At 38.8% G+C, this 21,948-nt stretch overlaps 1 long non-coding RNA gene and 1 other non-coding gene across 2 annotated transcripts; one reads left to right on the top strand and one right to left on the bottom strand.

Annotated features, from left to right (window-relative positions):
• The first annotated feature begins 4,249 nt into the window (after positions 1–4,249).
• On the top strand, positions 4,250–8,546 carry LOC131257328 (uncharacterized). The gene is made up of 2 exons (XR_009177317.1): positions 4,250–4,529; positions 8,214–8,546. It is a non-coding gene; the product is annotated as an uncharacterized LOC131257328 (long non-coding RNA).
• An 11,526-nt stretch (positions 8,547–20,072) lies between these two features.
• Positions 20,073–20,179, bottom strand: LOC131217740 (small nucleolar RNA R71). The gene has a single exon (XR_009157331.1). It is a non-coding gene; the product is annotated as a small nucleolar RNA R71 (small nucleolar RNA).
• Positions 20,180–21,948: the final 1,769 nt, after the last annotated feature.

The raw sequence follows: 21,948 nt of genomic DNA, 5'->3' as shown, positions 1-21,948 counted from the left end.
AGTTCTCAATGGTAGGTATTCAATTCCCATTGCTTTTGATGGTGTGGTACACTTGAACTTTGGATCTGCCACGGCCAATGCCTAAAATGATCTCACATGATGAATGAATCTGAGTGGATATAATACATGCATTACGGTGGGCCATGGAACTTTATCACATCAACGCACCACGTGCCTCGACACGCAATCCGCGTCCCCCTCTCTAGGAAAATGCAGAGGTTTGCTAATTCCACACGCATGTGTAGGACCGAGTAATGTAATACCGCACCTGAGGTAGGGAAAATGTGAAACACGTGTCAGACCTGACCTTTTTTTCTTAAAAAAAATCTGAAGGAAGGTTCTTGCAGTAAATGCACCTGTCAAAATCAGATGGACGCGGATTGCGTCCTACCCACTGTAATCCGGGTGGGCAGGGATCTGTGGGGCCCACCTTGATGTAAGTGTTTTATCAACGCTGTTCAACGCTTCTTTAAGATAATTTTAATCTGTGAAACGAAAAATGAGGCAGGTCTAGGGCTTAAGTGGGTCACAAAGTGGGGATTGAACGTCCACCATTAAAAACTTCTTAAGAGGTGGAGAAGTTTCGGATGAAGCTGATATTTGTGTTTTCACTTCATCCACGTTTACATGACCTTATGAATAGGTTGTATGGTTAAAAAAAATCATGCTGGCCCTGGGAAAGGTTTCAACAGTGGATGTCATTATCAGTGTAGCTTCCTTTGGTGTGGTCCACTTAAGCCTTGGACCTGACTCAATTTTTGGTTCACTTATCAAAATTATCCGAAAAAACCGTTGAACGGCGTGGATAAAATACTTACATTTCGGTGGGCCCCACAGATCCCTGCCCGGCGGGGGTAGGACGCAATCCGCGTCCAAATCAGACATGTGACCGCAGACTTTGCTTTGATTAATATATGTCAGTGGGAAACAGTGGCCACCCATTCATCGGTCACTGTCCCTCTTGAACATCGAATCTGCCCATCTACCCATCAAGTGAACCACGTGTGCATGTTTACTTTTCAAAATTCACCGATACTTTATATGTCTAAGCACGGACGTTTACCATGACCCATGTACCAAAATGTCTCTCTCTCTCTTTCTCTCTCTCTCTCTCAATATTATAGGTTTCGAAATGATTTTTTTTTTTTTTTTTGTTTTATCACGGGCATTACATGGTTAATATGATTAATGGTTTAGATCTCATGAGAACGGGTATGTTGAATGTTGACCATGGGAAATGTGATAGTCGCGATTGTGCATTATGCTTTAAGATTAATCACATTAGCGGTGTGATGGTCATTGTTGGCCTCAATAGGAAGTACATATACTATATATGGTTGCGTGGAAGTGGTATAGTCGGCTTGAATCAATGATATCGATTGAATTAGCTGATACTCATGTATCAAGATGGACAGATTGGAGAATGGATCTGGAATAATTTTTTTTTTGTCTTGTACTAATGTTTACAGAATCGGTCCGTTTAATAAATTTCTATTTCACCAGTGCCTTAACATGATATTCTTAAATCATACTAGAACTTAATTTGTACATAACCAAATAAGGGTCGGTATAAACATGATCGATCTTTATTAATGCATTAGTTATGTTAGAACCATCGTGCTTTACATTTTTATTAAAGTGAATAGATACCCGATGTGCCTATCGGAACAGATGATTAAGACAGATGGTTAGCAGCATATAACCAAGTTATGAACAACTGAATCAGAACTAAAATGGATATGAGGATCTGAAAACTTAAGGTTGTAGATATTTAATCTACTCTTAAGATAAACGTATTACAGCGTGAGCCACTGTGCAGTAGTGAGCTAAGTTAGAGAAAGTAAAATAGGCACGAATGTAAGGTAGATATGTATATAAATGTGTTTAATGTAAGGCCTCAGCCTTTTATTCAAGTGTTCCTTTTATAACTTTCTTGAGGCGGTGGGGCTTTTGGATCCTTCATGGCAGCTTTTCGAATATGTAATCTCTTTATTATCAAATTAGGACTTGGCCTTGAATGAAAGGACTTCAGACTCGCTGACTTTTTGAATCTTCTTCTGTAGTTAATCCTTCACGAAGATGTTAGTGGTCCACTAAAGATCAGGCCTAGGAATCTTCAAGGTAGCCACAAAAATTGATCGCAGTTGGTCAATATCTCTGTTGATGGCCAACTTGTCAATCTCGAGGTGTTAGTCAGTCTGGACTAAACCGTCTTTTATTTTTAACCATCCCTAAGGTAATGATTTGGAGTAAGATGGTATTTGACACTTTCTACCGCTTTGTTATCAAATCAAGTTGAATCTAGTTCTCCCATTTTCTTGATCCCAAACTGGTCATGGTTGCGGACCCAACTCAAATGATTTTTTTTTCCTCCGAACAGATGACTATAGAATACAATGAATTAACCAAATCATTAGTCATTGGCTACTACTTAGCTCTTGTTCTTATTGTTTTGGCCCACCTTTACTGTACCCTTCATCGGCTCATATCCAGAAACCTTCATCCTTGTGGAGGGCCGTTATAGCTCCTTCAATTATGGCTCTATGAGTACTTTCCTCATCTTAGCTTTCTAATTTTCAAATCATCTCCTTGGTCTCCTACATATGGTACTTGTCAATTATCATGTTATCAACTAAAAGAATAGACGGTAACACATCACAAAGTGACGAGTAATGCATTGTGGAAGTAGAGTTTACCGATTCGAACAAGCCTCGAATCTACTTCACAAGTCCTAACTATACCATTGAAACCCTTATGGGTGTTTGGACGGTGGTATTAGATGGTATTAGGTGTGATGGTATAAAAAAAATGTAATTATTACATATGATAGGGATTGTCCCCTATTACCATGAAATACCATACGACAACCATAACTCCATCATATGTTTGCGTTACGGTGGCATTCACCCTTTGGTTTGTTATTCATTGAATAAATATACCCATCATCATTTGGAACCATTGAAAATGACATATATATGTTATATTTATACCATTCATCTGTTTTGCAACCTCATTTTATGGCATGAGCCTAAAAATGAGGTAGATCTAGAGCTTATGTGAACCACAACGTAGAAAGCAGTAGGAACAATGATGTCCATTGTTGAAATCTTCCTACAGTCCATTGTAATGTTTACTTGCCATCCAATCTATTGATAAGGTCAAAAAAGACTTGGATGAAGGGAAAACACAAATATCAGCTTCACCCAAAACTTATATGAAACCAAAGAAGTTTTCAATGGTAGGCATTCAATCCCCGCTACTTTCTATGGTGGGGTCCACTTTAACTTTGGATCTACCTAATTTTTGAGCCCATGCTCTAAAACGATCTCAAAAAATAGGTGGACGGTGTGAATATAACCCACACATCATGGTGGGACTTACACAACTCGTTAACATCAACAAGATTTTCTTAAAATTTTCAAAATAACGGGCGGGAAGCAAAAAACTTCAGTGCCCTGGACCAAATGCAATTCAATTTAACCTAATTCCAACTTTTCCCATTTTCTCCAAATGTTGGGTGGAATTGGCACAGGATCAAATACAATTCCATCCCACCTAGTCCCATCTAATACCATGCATCAAACGTCCCTTAGGAGCGAATTAGAAAGCCCTCTTTATATCTTAAATTTCGATTACACCTGATATATAAAGTACCACAACAGGAATATGAAATAAATTCTGCGCTTACATAGTTCTGTGTGCATCTTCAATGGGACTTTGATGGCATTGACTAGTCATCGAGAATTTGCCAATAGCATCCAACTTACTTCGATTATATCAAGTATTAATACTAAAATATTTCAGCAACCAACGTAAAATTTCTAAATTTTGTTAAAAAGACTGTGCATATGTTGACGGCATTTATCTGTTAGATGGCATCAAGTGACCCGTTAGTGACATTGATAGACCAGACATCCACGATATAAAGCTTTTAGGTAGCTGCTAGCTACAAACTACGCAGACGGAATCCGATACAAATGGAGGAAGGCTCGTGTGGTCCATTTTCTTCTATCAGCCGAAATTATGATACCTGTGCAGACTTCGACGCGGATCGTTATGTCGGTTTGAAAATCAACCCATCTACCCATCATGTGTGTCACGCATGTTTGTTAGCCTTTCAAACTTCTCCAACCGTTGGAATTTCTCTCATGCATCTCTCCTCCCATTAGTCCTCCGGCCTGATTTTAGACTGGCATATGTTCACATTTATACCACACTGGATGAACGGGTTGGATCTCCAAAAATGATGCCACGTTGGCACATCTAACGCAAGTAACACTCATGCAAAAGAATCCTCTTGGATGAGGCAAGGTTGGTAGAGATGTGAGAAGTACCTCTATTTATATGGGAGCGCCCATGGTGAGAAATCAGATTGGAGTGAAAAGTGTAAGAGAGAAACTAAGCAGAGAAAATGGAGAAGATATTTCAGAGAATTATGCACGCTTGTATTCTTGTCTTTCTGGTATTGCTTGGATCATGGTCTCTTACGATGGAATCAAGGAGCGTATGCTTCCGTACTCCATTCCAAGGTACATGTACTTCTTCCCGTTTTGAAATGGATACGGATGGGCTAGTAATCTGACCGTAGCAAATGGCTAATGGTCGGTGCTATACCTAACTAATTATCACGATGTATGTGTTTCATTCATGCCATTTTTTTATTTTTTATTTTAAGGATTATTTTATGATATGAACTCAAAATGAAGTAGATCCAAATGTCAATTAAATCTCATTGCACTTGTTTGTTGTACCTCGGTGGTAGACTCTCTAGAGTTTCAACTTAATGTCACAGGTTTGAGCACCTCTCGTAGTGTGAGTGTGCGAAACGGTATGTGGGGTTGTGAATGTGTGAGCATGTGCGTAAAAGAAAGAATGGAAAAAAAAAGAAAAAGGAGAGCAAGCCGCATTGTAGGAAACAGTGTTGATTGAACACCCACCGTTAAAAACTTGGTGGAGCCACAAAAGCTTTGGATCAAGCTGATATTTGCTTTTTTCCCTTCATCCAGGTCTATATAACCTAATTAACAGGTTAGGTGTCAAATAAACAGGTTGGATTCAACAGTTGGCCGCGGAGGTTTTTAATGGTGCAGATTCAATTACTTATCACGTGGTGTGGTTTACCTGAGATTTAAATCTTCTTCAATTTTTTATTTTTATTTTAATCAAGTCCTAAAATGACATGGAAAAATGGGTGGATGGGGTGGATAAAACACATACATCATGGTGGGCCCAAAGAACACCAACCACTACCCACCCGGCTAGTGACTGCGTCAGTACCCAAACCGCGTCCTTCAGAAATAGAAATACGTGCTTCTTCTCCTCTTCATCTATCCTTACTATAGGATGGGCTGCTGTTAGATATCGGCCAGAGGATTTTGGCCGTTAAGTTAGGTCTTCTCTCATCGTGTGAAATTCTATGGTCGTGGTGCATTAGAATGTGGAAATCGGATTGCGTACTGAGTTACTCAGTAAGCTCTTATCATATTGAGTAAACTATTGGGCCACCTTGAATGTATGTTATTTATCCACACTGTCCATCCGTTTTCCTAGATTATTTAAGGGGTTGATAAAAAATTGAAGCATATCCAAAGCTGAAGTTGATCATACTACAGGAAACAGTGGGAATAATAATTTCTACCGTTGAAACCTTTTTAGGCCCCACAGTGATGTTTATTCGTCATCCAAACTGTTCATAAGATCAATAAAAACATGGATCAAGGAAAAAAACCAAATATAAGCTTGATCCATAACTTCTTTGACCCTCAAGAATTTTTCAACGGTAAACGCCCAATTCACACTGTTTCCAATGGTACGGTACATTTGTGATTTTGGTATGCTTTATTTTTGGACTAAGACTCTAAAAGTATCTTTTAAGATGGATGAAAGGAGTGGAAAATGTTAGAAATTATACAGATTAATATATTTCTGTATAATGTGGAAACCGAAAAGTGCAAAATAATCAGAAATCAGGACAGGCTGAAGCACGTCTGAAACGCTGTCCTTAAAGCGTTATTTGCCCCTACTCAAGTGAATTGAGTATGCTGGTAGGTTACAGGCAAATAGCTTCTAGGATATGACGAGTCTGGTGTGGGTCTGCGTTCAGCAAATACGAAGGCCCACCAAATGGAATTCAATTACACACTTTCTGGCAGTATTACAGTATAAAGGAAAAATCCCAAAAAGAAAAAGAAAAGAAGAGAAAAATTTCTGCACAGGTCAGTTCAAATATTCAGCTACTGGTTCAGTTGAACCGTTCTAGACCACACCACTGGTCTGTTCTTCAAGCTAAGGTTTAAGCCTTAATATGTTGCTGGAAACACTAGAATATATGAGTGGAGAGGGGCTGGCTGTCTCAATTCATATGGGTTTGCTGGAGTGAGTTGAGAGATGGTTTGGAAACCCATCCAGGTCCTCCTTTTATACGTTATGGTGGCTAGGGGGTTATGGTCCAGAGACTTAAATTCCATTAAGCCATTTCTGGCTATTGGAAAACTAGCCGTTAGCGCCACTAGCACCTCTATAGCCACACTGCCTCACATGCCCATGCCCTCGCACCGAGCCCGAGCCCCAGCCCGTGACCGAGTCCGAGTCCGAGACCGAGCCCGAGCTCGTGCCCGTGCCCGAGCGCGAGCGCGAGCGCGCCCGCAGGTGTTCCAGTGCTACGCACTGGAACACGCAAGGTCCATTGTCCACGGACTAGGTAGGTAAATATTATAATACTCCACATCTTTCATATAAACCACAGGTTTTTCTCTTCTCTTTTCCATGTGGGACTATTCCCAAAAAACCCACAAAAAGTGTTTTTTCAAAACAACTTTTATATATTATATATTATTTAATTATTCAAATATATTTTATTAAAATCAATATTTTTGCAACAGAAAAATATATAAATCATGGTGGACCCGCCAGAGTTTACGCGCTACGCTTAGTTTACCGAGCTACTCACTACTCAATTGGCTTCCTAGAACGTGAATGCTATACTTATAGTTGATTCGATGGAAATCGCATTTGTTGGGTAGCAGACCTAAAAACGATCCTAGGTCAGTTTATTCTGACTATTTGTGATGTAGAGCGGATGCGGACAGTTTCATGATCATGGGTTAGAAAAGGTTCAATTGAAAGCGGATGTGATCCGATCCGTCCAGACCTTAAAATGGACTTATCTCGAGAACCGAAATGAGTTATATATGATTTTAGGGTAGGACGAACTAGTTTAGCCACTCAACCCTAATATATCTGGTTGCGCAAGCCAAATTTGCGAGATTTCGCTGGATCAACGGTTGAATAGTCGTTTTATTTCTGTTTTTACTATTTATAATAAGTTTTAGTTTGATTATAACTCTTCACCGGTTGGGCTCTAGGAGATATGTCTAACATGAAAAGTGATTAGAATAATTAAGCTAATTTGAGTATTTCACTGTTGGATTGATGTTGGATATTTATTAGATGGTTAAAAATGCTTACCGTGAGATGATGAAACTGTCACAAGTGCCCATGAATTAGAGGTTGGGATTTTTTAACGAATCCGATCTTTGAGCAATTGTATTGTTTAATGTCTTAAATTTCTCTATTAGGGTCTGTCGATGCCATTAACAAACCACTCAATTCCATCGATGGATGCACGATTCCATCGAGAAAATTTAAATTTTTTTTAGTAAATTGTTAGATAGGTTTAGATGTTGCTACTTGTTAGCATCGATAGGTCTTCAATGTCTATCAAAGCCATTGAAGGTCCCATGGAGCGTGCTCGCAGAATTGCATAAGTGCGCGATTTGTTTCATATTATAGTTGAGTAGAATATATATTGGGTATAATCAAAATTAGAAAAGGGATTAAGAGGGTTTAAGACTTTCAAAGTTGTTGTAAAGTATTCAAGGGTATTGAAGGAGATTCGAGGGTTGTTAAAATATGTAAGATTATCTGTCTTTTGTAATTTTGTTTTCATAGTGTATTATTCTTCGCTTTGTGTAGTGGTTTTGTTTCAAGGAGTTTTTCATGTAAATTTAAATTGCCTCTTTGTTTAGGTTTGTTTGTATGATTGTGATTACTTTGCTTGATTCTCTCTGTGCTTGTACCAGTCCCAAAAAGCTGCACAATCTAGTCTCCTTTTTTATTTTGCTAATGTAAGCTAGTTGTACAAGTTTTGAGCACATGCATATCAAGCATCGTAGGCAGCAGCCTCGACTATCATACTAACTCTGAATTTACAGGGATTGCACCATCTAGACGTCTAAAGGAGCTCTCCGTCCAGAGAACATCTGAATGGGCTCCTCCTCCTCCCACAGGGAATCCGAGTTCACAAGGACACTAGATATTGTATAGATGCGTGTACTACTCCATAGTTTAAATAAATTACTTTATTCAAGAACACAAGGCATCACATGCCATCCCCATGACTGTGTATCACGTATGTTTCCGAGATGATCATGTCAGTTGTAAGGTGAATCTGATGTAAGATAAAGTGGAAGAACATCTCATGGATGATCAGGATCGAAGGAAATTGGGTCGAAAAGGTCAATTAATGAAAGCATAACGTGCACTATGGCTCCTGATGGCCTTAACTTTAAGACTGATTATCTGTTAGGCGCGTGATATAAAATGTCATGAGAAAGCCACCAAAGCGCTCTATGTACAGCCTTTGCAAGAAGCCGTTGGCTCATGAATGGTTTTCCCAAAAAAATTCACTTTAACATGGAATTGTTCATCGATTGGTCAACATGAAAAATAGTGAAAATGTTGAAAAGTTGGTATAAGTTGTTTGTTTTTCTTATTAATTTCTATAGAACATTGAAAAGTTAATGGTCAACAAGATTACTTTCTCATTATTAGGAAATGCCCATTGAATAGCTTTTTATAGAGAATATATCAAATTACTCATTTTCAAGAAAAAGTGCAATCATACAAATAACTTCCTCAGCTACATTTACAAGAGCATGTCTGTAGAAATGGAATTGATTTCAATGATTTCCACTTCACAAAAATGCTCGGGATGCCAAGCGGCCATGAACAATGCATGAACAATGTGTACATTGTTGGGTTGACCAGTTCATCTAACTGAGCCCTATATGATGGACTCCATTTTGCATGACCATGTCCTCTCTCTCTCTCTCTCTTCATCTAACTGAGCCCTATATGATGGACTCCGTTTTGCATGACCATGTCCTCTCTCTCTCTCTCTCTCTCTCTCTCTCTCTCTCTCTCTCTCTCTCTCAGGGTAAGATGTTCCCTATCAAATGGATTATATTGTAAGTTTTGAATAATAATAATAATAATAATAATAATTATGAGCATTACATGGGTCATCATTATGATTGATGGTTTAGATCTTGTGAGAATAGTTGTGGTAGCAATGGGACGTGATAGTCGTAATTGTGTCGATCATGCTCAAGCCCCCTCACATGAGGGGCATGGTGACCATAAGATAATGTGTAGACTAAGAACACATCGCTTGGACCATGGGCGCATATGCTGATACGATTTTTTCAACTAAAGATCTAGATGAAGAGGCATGGTTTCTAACTGGCATTCACTCCGTCTATCAATTTCACCTGTTCATGTTACTACATGAGCGTCGAAATCAGGTGGATTCGAAAGTCAAGTTGACCACACCACATGAAATAATAAGGATGGTGAGGTCCACCATTGACTCAGTTGGCCAACATCAAAGCCATCATGATCTGTAGCAGTTCACATTCCTTCACAACCTTTAATCAAGAGAGTTTGAGCCTGACCTTGGCCTATTTATATTTTGTCTGTAATAACACTGATACAGGGAATAGTGCGAAGAGATAAATAAAACGATCACCGTCTTACTCAAATGATTAAAATCTTGAATTCACTAGGGTATTTTCTTCTTGAATGAGAGAGAGAGAGAGATAAAACTCAAATAATTATCTCTAATTGTCTTTGATTACTCCATTACATCACTAGTAAAAAAGAAAAAATATAAAGTCTAATTTGTAATTACAAAAAATAACAAATTTCTAATCCTAATTAAAAGTCCCTATTCAACTAAAATAAAATTTACCAAAAATAGTAAATTTGGCTAAAATAAAAAATCTAGATAAACCTTACTAAATGAGTCCCAACATGATTAGGAGCATTTTTTTTTTAAAATTAAAAAAAATAATGAAATCTTAAAACTCTAAAAATAAGGAAATAAGATAAAAATCTTAGTTACAGTAAAAATTTCTAAAATCCTACTTTTTAACTAACAACGCATGTTTTCTTGCAAAATGGACAGATGTATTCCATTTTTAGGGTCGGTTCACCCCAAATGACCCATTACAGGAAAGATTGATAGGTTACGCCCCATGACAATACCTACATCAAAAGTTATTACCAATTTACGGTTCACCTTCCTTTAGTCTAACCCTACTAGGAATGTATCTGTACCACATCCTAAATCAAACACAGTACTAGAAAATGTGAAAAGACTCTCTTCCATTTTTAATAAACTGAGCTGAGACTGACCGTTATAGATAAAAAAAGATTCGATGAACTCACACACGTGTATCAGGTAGATAATGCACATCCCCACATGTACCATCTTATCACCCGGGCATAAGATCCAAGATGATCATCATGTGGATCCCACCATGTAGATCACTTGACAAGGAAAATAAGAGGATCCACTAATGGTGGCAATATGCTGGGTGACCCACCCAGCCCCATGAGACCAGCCCTGTTTTGGACAAGGTTGGATCAATTAGACCAGGCTTGGGCCTGGCATGCATGATCCGACCTTGTCATTTTTTCCCTTTGCGACCCAACTTCACATTTGCATGTCTTATATCCCCTAAATATGCCATTCTAACCCTTGATTAGGCAACTCATGCATCTTCAATGTTAAAAAACGAACTGTGCAGTCTTTAATAAACTGGGTCGGTGTCTGGCCCATAGAGATAACGACGTTTGATGAGCTCACTAGCGTGCATGAGGTAATTGATGCACATCCCACCACATGTGCTATCATGGCAGCCGGGCATAATATCCAAGATGCCCATTGATCACATGGAAATTAAAAGGGTCCACTCTGAGGGTGGTAATGAGCTAGGTTAACCACACAAGCCAACGATCCCGGTCCTGCTTTGGACAAAGTTGGACCAGTTAGTTTGGTCCATGGACCAGGCTTGAGCCTACCATGCATGGGCCGACCTACTTTCGGGCCAGGCTTGAGGTTAAGTCATTTTTGCTAGCCTGACCCGACTTCGTATGTACTTATGTCCTATATATATTCTATTCTAATTAATACTTTGATTAGGTAACTCATGCATCTTGAATATAGACCATTGATTTTATTCCTCCAAGTGTCTGTTTGTTTGTGATGTGTGGCCCACTTGACCAACCTGTAGATTGAGAATATTCAAGTGGTGAGAAGGGATTTGATCAATTTTTTTTCGCTGGGCCAGCCGTTTTGTTTTCCTGCTTGGGCTTGGGCTGGGGTAAGACCCATTGCCATCCCTATTCCGCTCATTGGTCTACAATTTAAGAAATACCGTACGAGATCTATCCATCTTCATTTTCATATTTATAACTGCCGTTATGGGCTGTTCTGTACAGTAATTGTTAGTTTACGAGAGGGTAGATATTTTCTAACGCCACAAACATTTGGAGATGTTCCTTCCAAATTCAGGCCTATGTAAGATCTGAGCTTTCCATCAAGGGAATACATTATTTAGATCTTCTGGCCTAAAAATCACTCCTCAAGTAGGCCACAGTATCCATAATTTTTTTATTTTTTATTTTTTATATTTTTGGATTTGCATAACATATCTCCCTACGTGAGAAAAGTTTGAAAATTCCACGGACGTAAGCACTCAAAAGGGTCATTGAATATATTGAAGTTGAAAATGAAATTCAACTGCTCGAAATTGTCTGATAGTTTTTGTCGGTCCATATGAGCAATCGAATAAAAATCTTGGTGGAGAAATAATTCAGCGGTTCAAGACCATCGATTCCCCACCAATTATTTTTCAGTGGCTTAGAGGTAACCGCGCGTCGAATGAGTTTGTCAGCAATGACCAAAATTGACGGTCTACAACTATCATGCTGAGCTGGATATTCGATGACACCTAGTTGTCATTCTAGGCTGTAATTATGTAACAGTCGACAGCCCCCCGCCATCAAATTTTACTTGTCTATTAAAATAATATAACCGAATTTTTGAATTTGGAGCCTTAGGGATATGACTATGCCCATACACCTGATAAACACATTTATACATTCTAAAATTACTATAATATGTTAATTTTTTCATTTTAAATAAAATAAAATATAACATAATTAAAGTATATCCAAATTCTAAAAGTTTCTTTTTCTTACATAGATATTCAGAAATAACAACACTCGTACATTAAATATATGAAAGAATATATAATTGTAAATCGTTGCATACATCTGCTCACTTTGGCATTTATATTTATAAGAACATTTGTCAGGTATTGGTCGTGAACTCTTTGTGACATAACACATTATGTATCTAGATTCTAATTTTATTTTATTTTTTCTTTTCCTCCACGAGACATTTAGAGATGATACAAACTCATTTATTAAATGTAAAGTACATACTCCTATAATAAAAATGCTCGAGTAACTATAATATAGTCATTTTCACAAATTAATTAATGCAATTCAATCCAAATAATACACCAAAATGCTACGGAAAAAACAAATGATTTCACTTGATGAACAATAAAAGAAGATTGCTGATATTTTACAATGGGAGCATCAAGATCTCTAAGAATGCCTCTCATCCTAGCCAAGTATTTCACAGAAAGAAAAACTCAAGTAAATGAAAATTCATAAGCACAACATTTCAATATAAAAAAAATGATATCATATGAGCTTCTCCAATTACCTTGAACATGAGACAGCTTGAAACTGAGTCGTTGGTTGTCACTAGATTGTGACCGTTGTCATTGGCCTTACCGAATTCAGCTGCCCTAAGCGCTAGCTCATCCAAATGCTCCCCTCTGAGCTAATGCGGGCCCCATCGTAGGTCTCCATGTAGGCATTGATCCCACAAAGATCAAGCCAATATTTATGTTTTCACTTTATTCAAGTTTATTTGACTTTATATATAAATAAGTTGGATGGAAAATAAGCATCCTGGTTGACTCTAGGAAGGTGTCAACGGTGGGCACCATTATCTCCACTGAGTGAGTATTTACTACTTCGCTACCTGCATTTGGGCATGCAATCTCCGGATTGTATTAACAAAGGCTAGGCTTATGCAAAGGGTCGAGCATACAGATGTCATTCAATTCATACAGGAACACATCATTCATAGATTCGACATACTTGAAACCATTACGACTGACAAGGGGGTAGCGTTTAATGTTATCTAAGTTAAAACTTTCGTTTAAAAATATAAAATTAAATTGTTAAAATTTTCACCATATTATGCATAGGTGAACAGTCAAGTGCGGGCTATTAATAAGATCCTTAAAAATATCATAAAGAAGATGATTGACGATAACCTGAGATTGTGGTATTAGAAATTATCTGAAACTCTATGGGTTTATCGAAAATCACTAAGGACTGGGACACGTGCTACTCTGTTCCTATTGATATATAGGCATGATGTGGTATTGCCAAGTGGAGATAATTGTGCCGTCATTGAGTGACATTTCAAAATAACTGAACTCAAGAAGAGTTTACCGAAGCCTTGCTCGTAGAGCTAGAAAAATTAGATGAAGTGAGGCTTAAGGCATTAGATGCTTTGAAACATCATAGACTCAAAGTAGCTAAAGTCAACAACAAAAATGTTATATTGAAGTCTTTCGCCAAAGCAACGTTGGTATGGAAAGTAATTCTATTGATCGATGTGAAAGACCATTACCAGGGCAAATGATCACCGACTTGGAATGGGTTATGTTCTATTCATAAAGTGTTAAAGGGATGACCTTACGTATTACAATTTTTATAAGAGTAAATAAATCGGCCGTCAATAGCCAATATTTAAAAAGGTTTACTTCCACGATGTGGGAGATTGCCGTGATTAAGGCTACAAACGAGAGTAAAGAGCAAATTCGGCCACAATGTCTGGCTAAATACATAGAAAATGTTTTTGCTTCTTTTATTTCTATTTGCCCTTGGGTTGAGGTGATTTAGATCCATTGGCCGATTGAACAGGCTCTTGGGCCAAAGACCCGACTCTTTTTCAACGTGCTAGAGGCTTAGACAACAACTCCTTAGTTGATTTGGCCTTAGGAGATTAAGGAGGTGGAGACAAGTTATTAATGATCAATTGGATTGATAAAGAACATCAATCCTCATATTAGGTAGCCCACCAAGCCTTAAACATATCGATCGATGAAGGTTGTGATGGCAGAGCATCAAGAATAAAGGCTTCACTATTCATAATGTGATTTTTGATAACGGTTAGAAACATATCATTTAATTTGATAAGATTATATTCGTAAGGAGGTTGGTTGAGAGAAATATGGCAAGAAGGAAACGAAATGGATTGGCCGAAACTGAATCGATGGGCAAGAAGAATGGGGGTATACATTTGGACACCGTTTTTTGTAATATTCCCACAATTTACTTTAGCACCACTGGCTGGTATATCTTGAGCCAAAGGGTATAGCCAAGATCAAGTAGTGTCGTTCAAACAAGTACAAATCTAACGCATCAAATTTTTTATCACTACACTAATCAGCACTAATGTGTTGCACTAAGAATGGTCAAAACACATGGTCATGTCAATTAAACTAAAGAGGAGGAAATTCAAGCAATCATTCGAAGGGGTTGGCTTGACGGATACGAGAACTCATTGCTTGCCGTAGCAAGGAAATTGGCCAACACATTTGGTGATTTCCTCACTAAATTTGTGGAAATACTTGTAGAGCCAAAATTAAAGAATCCAAAAAAGACCTCTTATTAATTGAGGACCTATTGTTGAAAGGCCATAGATACCCCGGTGGAGGTGGAAAAGATTAAGAGGAGTTAATGCTATATTTTTACCCAGGGTCGTGACCAAGTTGGTGTACTCCTTGGTCAGCTGGCCAGCTTGAACATAAAATAAGAAATGACCGACCCACATTAGGAGAAAAGCACAATGTTTTGGATGGGTGACTTTGCCTTCGGTCTTGGCCTCTTATACCTATAAGGGCCATATGACATTTGAATGCTAGAATTATCAAAGAAATTTCATTTGGACCATGCTGAAACTTGGGAGAGTACAACACCTGTAACTTTGTTAATATCGGATAAAATTGAAAGTTTTGAGCAGGCACCACAAAAAATCTCATGCCTCGCCTATCATACACCCCTAGCAAAGCAATCTGTATAAAGAAATGTATAGCAACAAATAAGCTATTTTCGCATAATCACAATTTAATGATGATCATTGTCTTTGATTTGTAGAGTTGTACACCACTTGCAACTTTGTTATGTTTAAAAAAAAAATTTATGAACTTTGGACGAGCACCACATGCAGAAACTGTGATGCCTACCTTTTTTTTTTTTTTTGATGCGTACCTCACTTATCATACGCCCCAACAAAACAACCTCTATAAAGAAATCTATAGCAACAAATAAGCTATTTTGACATAATCTCAATTTAATGATGATACTTGTCGTAGATTGGTAAACTTGGTTTTGGAGTCATTAAAAAATAAATAAATAAATAAAAAATAAATAAATCTTCTTCCGATGGTCGTGGTAACAATCACATCTTTAATTAGGAGAACTTTCCTGTGGGAAGTTAATTCAGTAGCGTATGGCTTAGCAAGATTGGATAATAATAGTTATCCTAACACGCTATTCGGGACTAGAGTGGAGCTTTAGCGTATTATATGGGGTTTGAAAGCTAACGTGTTGTTGGGAAGAGGACTTCTGCAAAAAAAAAAAAAAAAAGGTGGGTCTTAGATTAGAGTGTTGTGGTAAATGGTCCTTTGTACTGCAACTCCGTTACTTTGTCTATCTCTTTCGTTTACTGTTTATTAGAGTTACTGGGTTGAGTTCACACGGTAGGTATGGTCACTTTTTCTTTTTTTTTTTTTTGTGGGCCCACCCGAATGGTTGTACGATTTTTGGGCTTCAACAAAATTTCAGATGTTGCTCTGCCACCTTTCCTTAAAATAAGTAAATAAATAAAAGGCCAAAGCATGGACTGTTCTAATCTTTCGAGCGCTCAGCATGCTGGCCACAGGCGGTGACATATGCTTTATCCAAAGTGGTGGCAGACGAAAAATGTACAGAATAAAAAGGGTTCTTTTTTTTCTTTTTCTTTTTTTTCATGGATGTTAGTTTTGCACCATTTAAAAGAACTTGTAGATTCTTCGACCGCACACATGGTATGGTGGTCTAGCTTGATCCGTGTTAATTTAGAAACATAATACATCCATAGTGGGACCCACAATTTGGCCAGGTCTGGATCGATGTGAATTAGTAAGGACATGTCTCCATTTTAAAAATAATGCAGCATAATTACCAGTTTTGGTATTTTTTTTGCAAAAGATCCCATGAAAGGCTCCAAGAAATTGCTAGTGTTGAGGGTCAAATATTGCATATCAGACCCAGTTGTTACCTGGATTTACAAACATAGTATTGTTTAACGGCCTGATTTAATCATGTTTGTGATGCAGGGTGTATTCACGAGCTTGGACTGGAAAAGGGTACTAAAAGCATGGATTTAACGCTCTGATGACACCCAAGGCAAGGGACGGACTCCAGGAGACGAAGATCGATGGAATTATGCATCAAGGATCCGAGGAAAGCAGGCCATTCACGTTAAAGAGGCCCGAAATTGGTGAAAAATGCAAGATCACATAGTTCTTGCCATCTGATTGGCTCAAAACTTCATACATGGCCTGAGGGCCATAAATTAACCGTACATATCAAATTTCAGCCCTCGGATCACTATGGAAGTACCCCAACTGACAGATCAGCCCATAAACCGTTGATTCTGGGCCCACCTGATATCTGGAACTGCCTCAACTTTGGTCTCGACGGTTTAAATAAGATGGGAAAATGAATGGATGGATCAGATTGTTGAAACACATCACTGTGGGGCCCGTATGTGATGTGTGTGTGCACAGCACACATAGACCCGAGCCGCACCGAGCCAACAGACGCGGGTCAGCAGCGCTGACCCGCGTCTCCTTCCCAAACACGGCAGCAGCCGTTTCGCGCTGCGTAACGGACGGACGACGTCCGTTTTGCGGACGGTAGTGGGCCCCACTGTGTAATTTTTCGGATGATCCAAGCCATCCATCGTGTAGAGGGCCTCAAATACTATAAACCCTTGCTAAAATTTTACACCCAAGCATGCACATGTGTACGATACAGAGGCCACAAGCAGGCACTCCTGCAACGTTCAAAATGAATTTTGGCATGATTTCTTCTTTGGGCCTCATGAATGGACGTTCAAAACCACCCATTCTTGACCGAAATTTCGTCCTGAATCCAATGGACGGGGTGGATTTCTCCGAAAATACCTCTGTGGGGCCCACCGAACACGTCAGCGCCTCTGCGTACGCCTTACGCGCGTTCGGGGAATCCGGGATTTGCGGGAGGTAGTGTGTCACGATCATTAACATTTTGAGTGATCCAGACCGTCTAATGTGTCTACAGGGAAGCCAATATCCTAGCTAAGATTTCAGAATTGTCAGGTAGGTCGATATCACGCCGCAAATTCTCTCCAAACGCAAGTCGTTTTGCGCTTTTGCTGCGCATACGAACTCGGCTGCGTAAGAGTTCCGCATCCTATTCCCTTTGGGACTCCACAGAGCTGCTGGCATGGGAGCGTTCCATCTTTATAAAGGAAAAAAACGGAGAGAGAAGAAAAAAGGCTGGGTTAGAGAGAAACCGTGGCTGTTGGGAAGGTGAGGGCTGCACGTTGAGAGAGTTTTTGCTGGGTTGCTGCTGCACGTCAGGTAAGCTCGGCCAGGAGATTGAGAGAGTACGGAGGAAGAGGACGGGAAAGTGCAGCCGTGAGAGGAGCAGCTACGGAAAGGATTCAAGGAAGAGAAAGAGAGGTTGCTGCTGCACGTCAGGGAGGGTGCTGCTGCACGTCTTTGGTTTCCTTTCTTCTTTTTCTTTATAATTCTTTTTATTTTTAAGTTCAGCCATATCAGCCCATTCATGTGTGGCTAATCCTCTTAGCTAGGGCTAAGAGGTGAAGCTTGTGGCGAGATGGGAGATACTATTTCCTGCTTTTCATTTAAATTCATGAACTGAAGTTGATTTGTATTAATGGAATATTTTTTAGTCTTTAATGGTCTGTTGTGACTGAAATTACAATGGGTTTGCAATGGCTTTGAATATTTCTTTCCCCTTTTTATATTTATGAAGTCAGGAAGCCCTGTTGTTCATCATTGTCCCATGGGCATGGTAGGATGACAGTACCTTCCTTATCCTCATACATTGTTGATTGGTTGGTAATTAGTTTAATTCTATTGTTTACTTTGTCTCCTGGGCATGGTTTGGTGATGGAATCCATTCTAATTCATATACCTTTCATCTCTTGAAAACCAGATCAAGTAAGTTCATTTTGAATTCCATGATTCCTGATGCAAGCATAAGATCTCCCTGATCTCTACAAGTGGATCCTCTGAATCCCTAGTTTCCTTCCTCAGAATCCCTTAAAGTTTTAGATAATTATTCCACAATTATTTCCTAAATTCTATTTGGTTTAGATCACATCTTAGTCTAGTTCTAGTTCTACTTGGTTTCAGATAACGTACAGGTATCAGTCCCTGTGGATTCGACCTCGGTTTTACCGAGTTTATTACTACATCACAACCCTATACTTGGGGAGTGAACAAGTTTTTGGCGCCGTTGCCGGGGACTAACGGTTACGATTCTTTGAAATTAATTAGTTTTAGAATTAGTTTGAGATTAGGATTTTATTAACTTTAGTTTAGATTTTTATTTGATTTTTAGAACTAACTTGTTTCCTATTTTGTAGGATCCTAACATAAATTTCTAAATTGGTAATTCTTTCCTAAAATTCTCTACTTTTTCTGTTTTTAGAATTAAGGTTTAAATCTTAGAAATTTTCTAATTCTAGTATCCTCTCATCTGTAGGAAATAGAAACTAGGTTATTTCTTAATTAACTTTCTACTTTTATTTTTAGTAATTTTAACTCTCTTAGAATCTAATTTGTTTCTTAATTTATTTTTAGAATTTTTGTTTAGAAACTAACCTCCCTATTTTGTTGGCCTTTAAGATAGAAATTTCTAATTCGGTAAGCTCCTTCCCTACTTTCTATTTTTCAGTTCTCTTTTAATAATTTACTTTCTAGTTTAGATCTTCCCTAATTTACTTTAGAAATTTTCACTTTCTTTTAAGAATACCTTCTTTTAAAAATTAATTTACTGTTATTTTTCTTTTAAAGGTCATTCTTTTCTTTTTAGAATCTAACTTATTTTTGTTTTATTTTGCAGGTTTTTAACTTAGGGCTTCAATTTGGTAATTTCTTTCCAACTCTCTCTTTCTTCCTAGATTTTCTTTTCCTTTCTTAGGATTAGGTTTTTAATTAAGGGCTGCGAGTGTTTTCATACCCAAGTGGGCCTGTGACGACACTCGACGTCTCTTGACTGAAGCAGGATTGGTTGAGGGGTTGACTATCCATCGCAGGATTAGACACCGCTCGAAATCCCCTGAGTTAACTGAGGTTATGGCTGAAGACCAACCTCCTCTACTTCCACCTAGGGTGGAGGATACCCAAGATGAGAACGAGGTGCAACAGGCACCCCCGCCTCGTACTCTACGAGATTATCTACAACCGGCGGGAGTGAGTACGTCCTCATGCATGATTTTTCCTGAAAACACAGGACAAATGGACATCAAGCCAAGAGTTATCCAACTCCTTCCCAAATTCCATGGACTTGAATCTGAAAGTCCATAGTTACATTTGAAAGAGTTTGATGAGATAATAGCTACATTATGTTTTCCTAATATATCTGAGGATACAATTAGGCTGAAACTCTTTCCTTTTTCCTTAAAAGAGAAAGCTAAGACGTGGTTACATTCACTGCGTCCTAGATCCATTGGCACATGGAACGACATGCAGAGGGAATTCATAAAAAAATTCTTCCCACATCATAAAACGATTACCCTCAGAAAAGCAATCATGAACTTTGCCCAAAAGGAAGATGAAACATTCTTCCAATGTTGGGAAAGGTTCAAAGATTTGGTCAGTTCATGCCCACAACACGGATTTGAAACGTGGCGCATTACAAATTTTTTCTATGATGGACTGACATCTTCCATGCGCCAAATGGTCGAGACAATGTGTAATGGAGAGTTCATTAATAAAGATGTTGACGAGGTATGGGATTACCTCGATAGTCTCGCTGAAAAAACACAATCATGGGACTATTACCCAATGGCGAACACCACGTCTAGGCCGACTCAATTAAAGGAGAAAGGTGGATTATATCTCTTGAAAGAAGAGGATGATCTCAAGTGTAAAGTGACTACACTCATAAGGAAAGTTGAGGCCATGGAAGGAAAGAAGGATAAGGTCAATGAAATTGTTTGCGGCATCTGTGATTGCAACATTCACACAACTGAAAACTGTCCTACAATACCTGCCTTTCGAGGAGTGTTGAATGAACAAGCCAATGCCATAAATAATTATCAAAGACCTTTTACTGGACCTAACTCCAACACATACAATCCTGGCTGGAAAAATCATCCAAACTTTAGTTGGAGGAATGGACAAACGGCGACCCCTCCAGGTTTCTTCAATCAAAATCCAAATCAAGTGAAACCTCAAGAGGAACCGGTTCAAAATCCCATACAAGAGCTGGCTCAGGCAATGCGGGGAATTACAGATTTTATGCAAAAGATAGATTCTCGTATGACGGTTATAGAAAAGGGGATGCTTCCTGCACAACCTCTCCCCAATCCTAAACCGCAGTACGAGAATAATGATCCCAGCTCTTCAAATCAGATGGGGCATGCTAAATCCATCACCACTCTTAGGAGTGGGAAGATCATTGATAAAACTCTTCCGGTTAGGCCCGAAAAGCCTCAAGAACCAAAAGAGGACAATAATGATGGATCCAGTGATGCCCCACAAAAAGTAGAACCAGAACTTCTAGAGAAGCCAGTTGCTCCATTCCCCCAACGGTTGGTTTCACCAAAACCTCTCTCTAACTCTCAGGATATCCTAGAGGTGTTGAAACAGGTGAAAGTCAACATTCCTCTACTTGATGTCGTTAAACAGATACCTTCATATGCCAAATTCCTAAAAGACTTATGCACGACCAAGCGACGGAAAATTATTCAAAAGAAAATCTTCTTGACTGAGAAAGTGAGTGCCATCCTGAAGCAAGACGTGCCGTAGAAATTCAAGGATCCCGGTAGCCCAACCATATCATGTGTAATCGGGAACCATCGAATTGATCACGCACTTCTTGACTTAGGAGCGAGCGTCAATCTGATTCCCTACTCGGTATACAAACAGTTAGGTTTGGGTGAATTAAAACCCACCCTAACCACACTACAACTTGCTGATCGCTCTGTTCGTGTACCAAGAGGGATAATTGAGGATGTGTTAGTCCAGGTCGATAGATTTTACTACCCTGTAGATTTTATCATCCTGGACACCGAACCCATCAATAACATCAGCACTCGATTCCCGTCATTCTTGGTCGCCCATTCCTTGCCACATTAAATGCAATTATCAATTGCGGGAATGGTATCATGACTATGTCTTTTGGAAATTTGACATTGGAGTCAAATATTTTTTCAATAATGGTAGAAAAAACTGAGAGGATGATGACGATTTCCACGACATTAACATGATTAACTCTTTCGTGGAAGATACGACACCTCTAACCTTATCCTCCGACACAACCTGGAGACGTGCCTGGCCCACTCCCATGATTTTGATGATGACATGATTAGGGAGACGTGTGCCTTGCTTGATACTGCACCGGTACTTGAAGTTAACCAGTGGAGGCCACAATTTGAAGAATTGC

This window comes from Magnolia sinica, chromosome 10 (assembly GCF_029962835.1).
Source record: "Magnolia sinica isolate HGM2019 chromosome 10, MsV1, whole genome shotgun sequence".
In the NCBI taxonomy this organism is placed as follows: Eukaryota; Viridiplantae; Streptophyta; class Magnoliopsida; order Magnoliales; family Magnoliaceae; genus Magnolia; species Magnolia sinica.
Note: the sequence above shows the minus strand (reverse complement) of the source record. Positions and strands in the feature narration are given on the sequence as shown.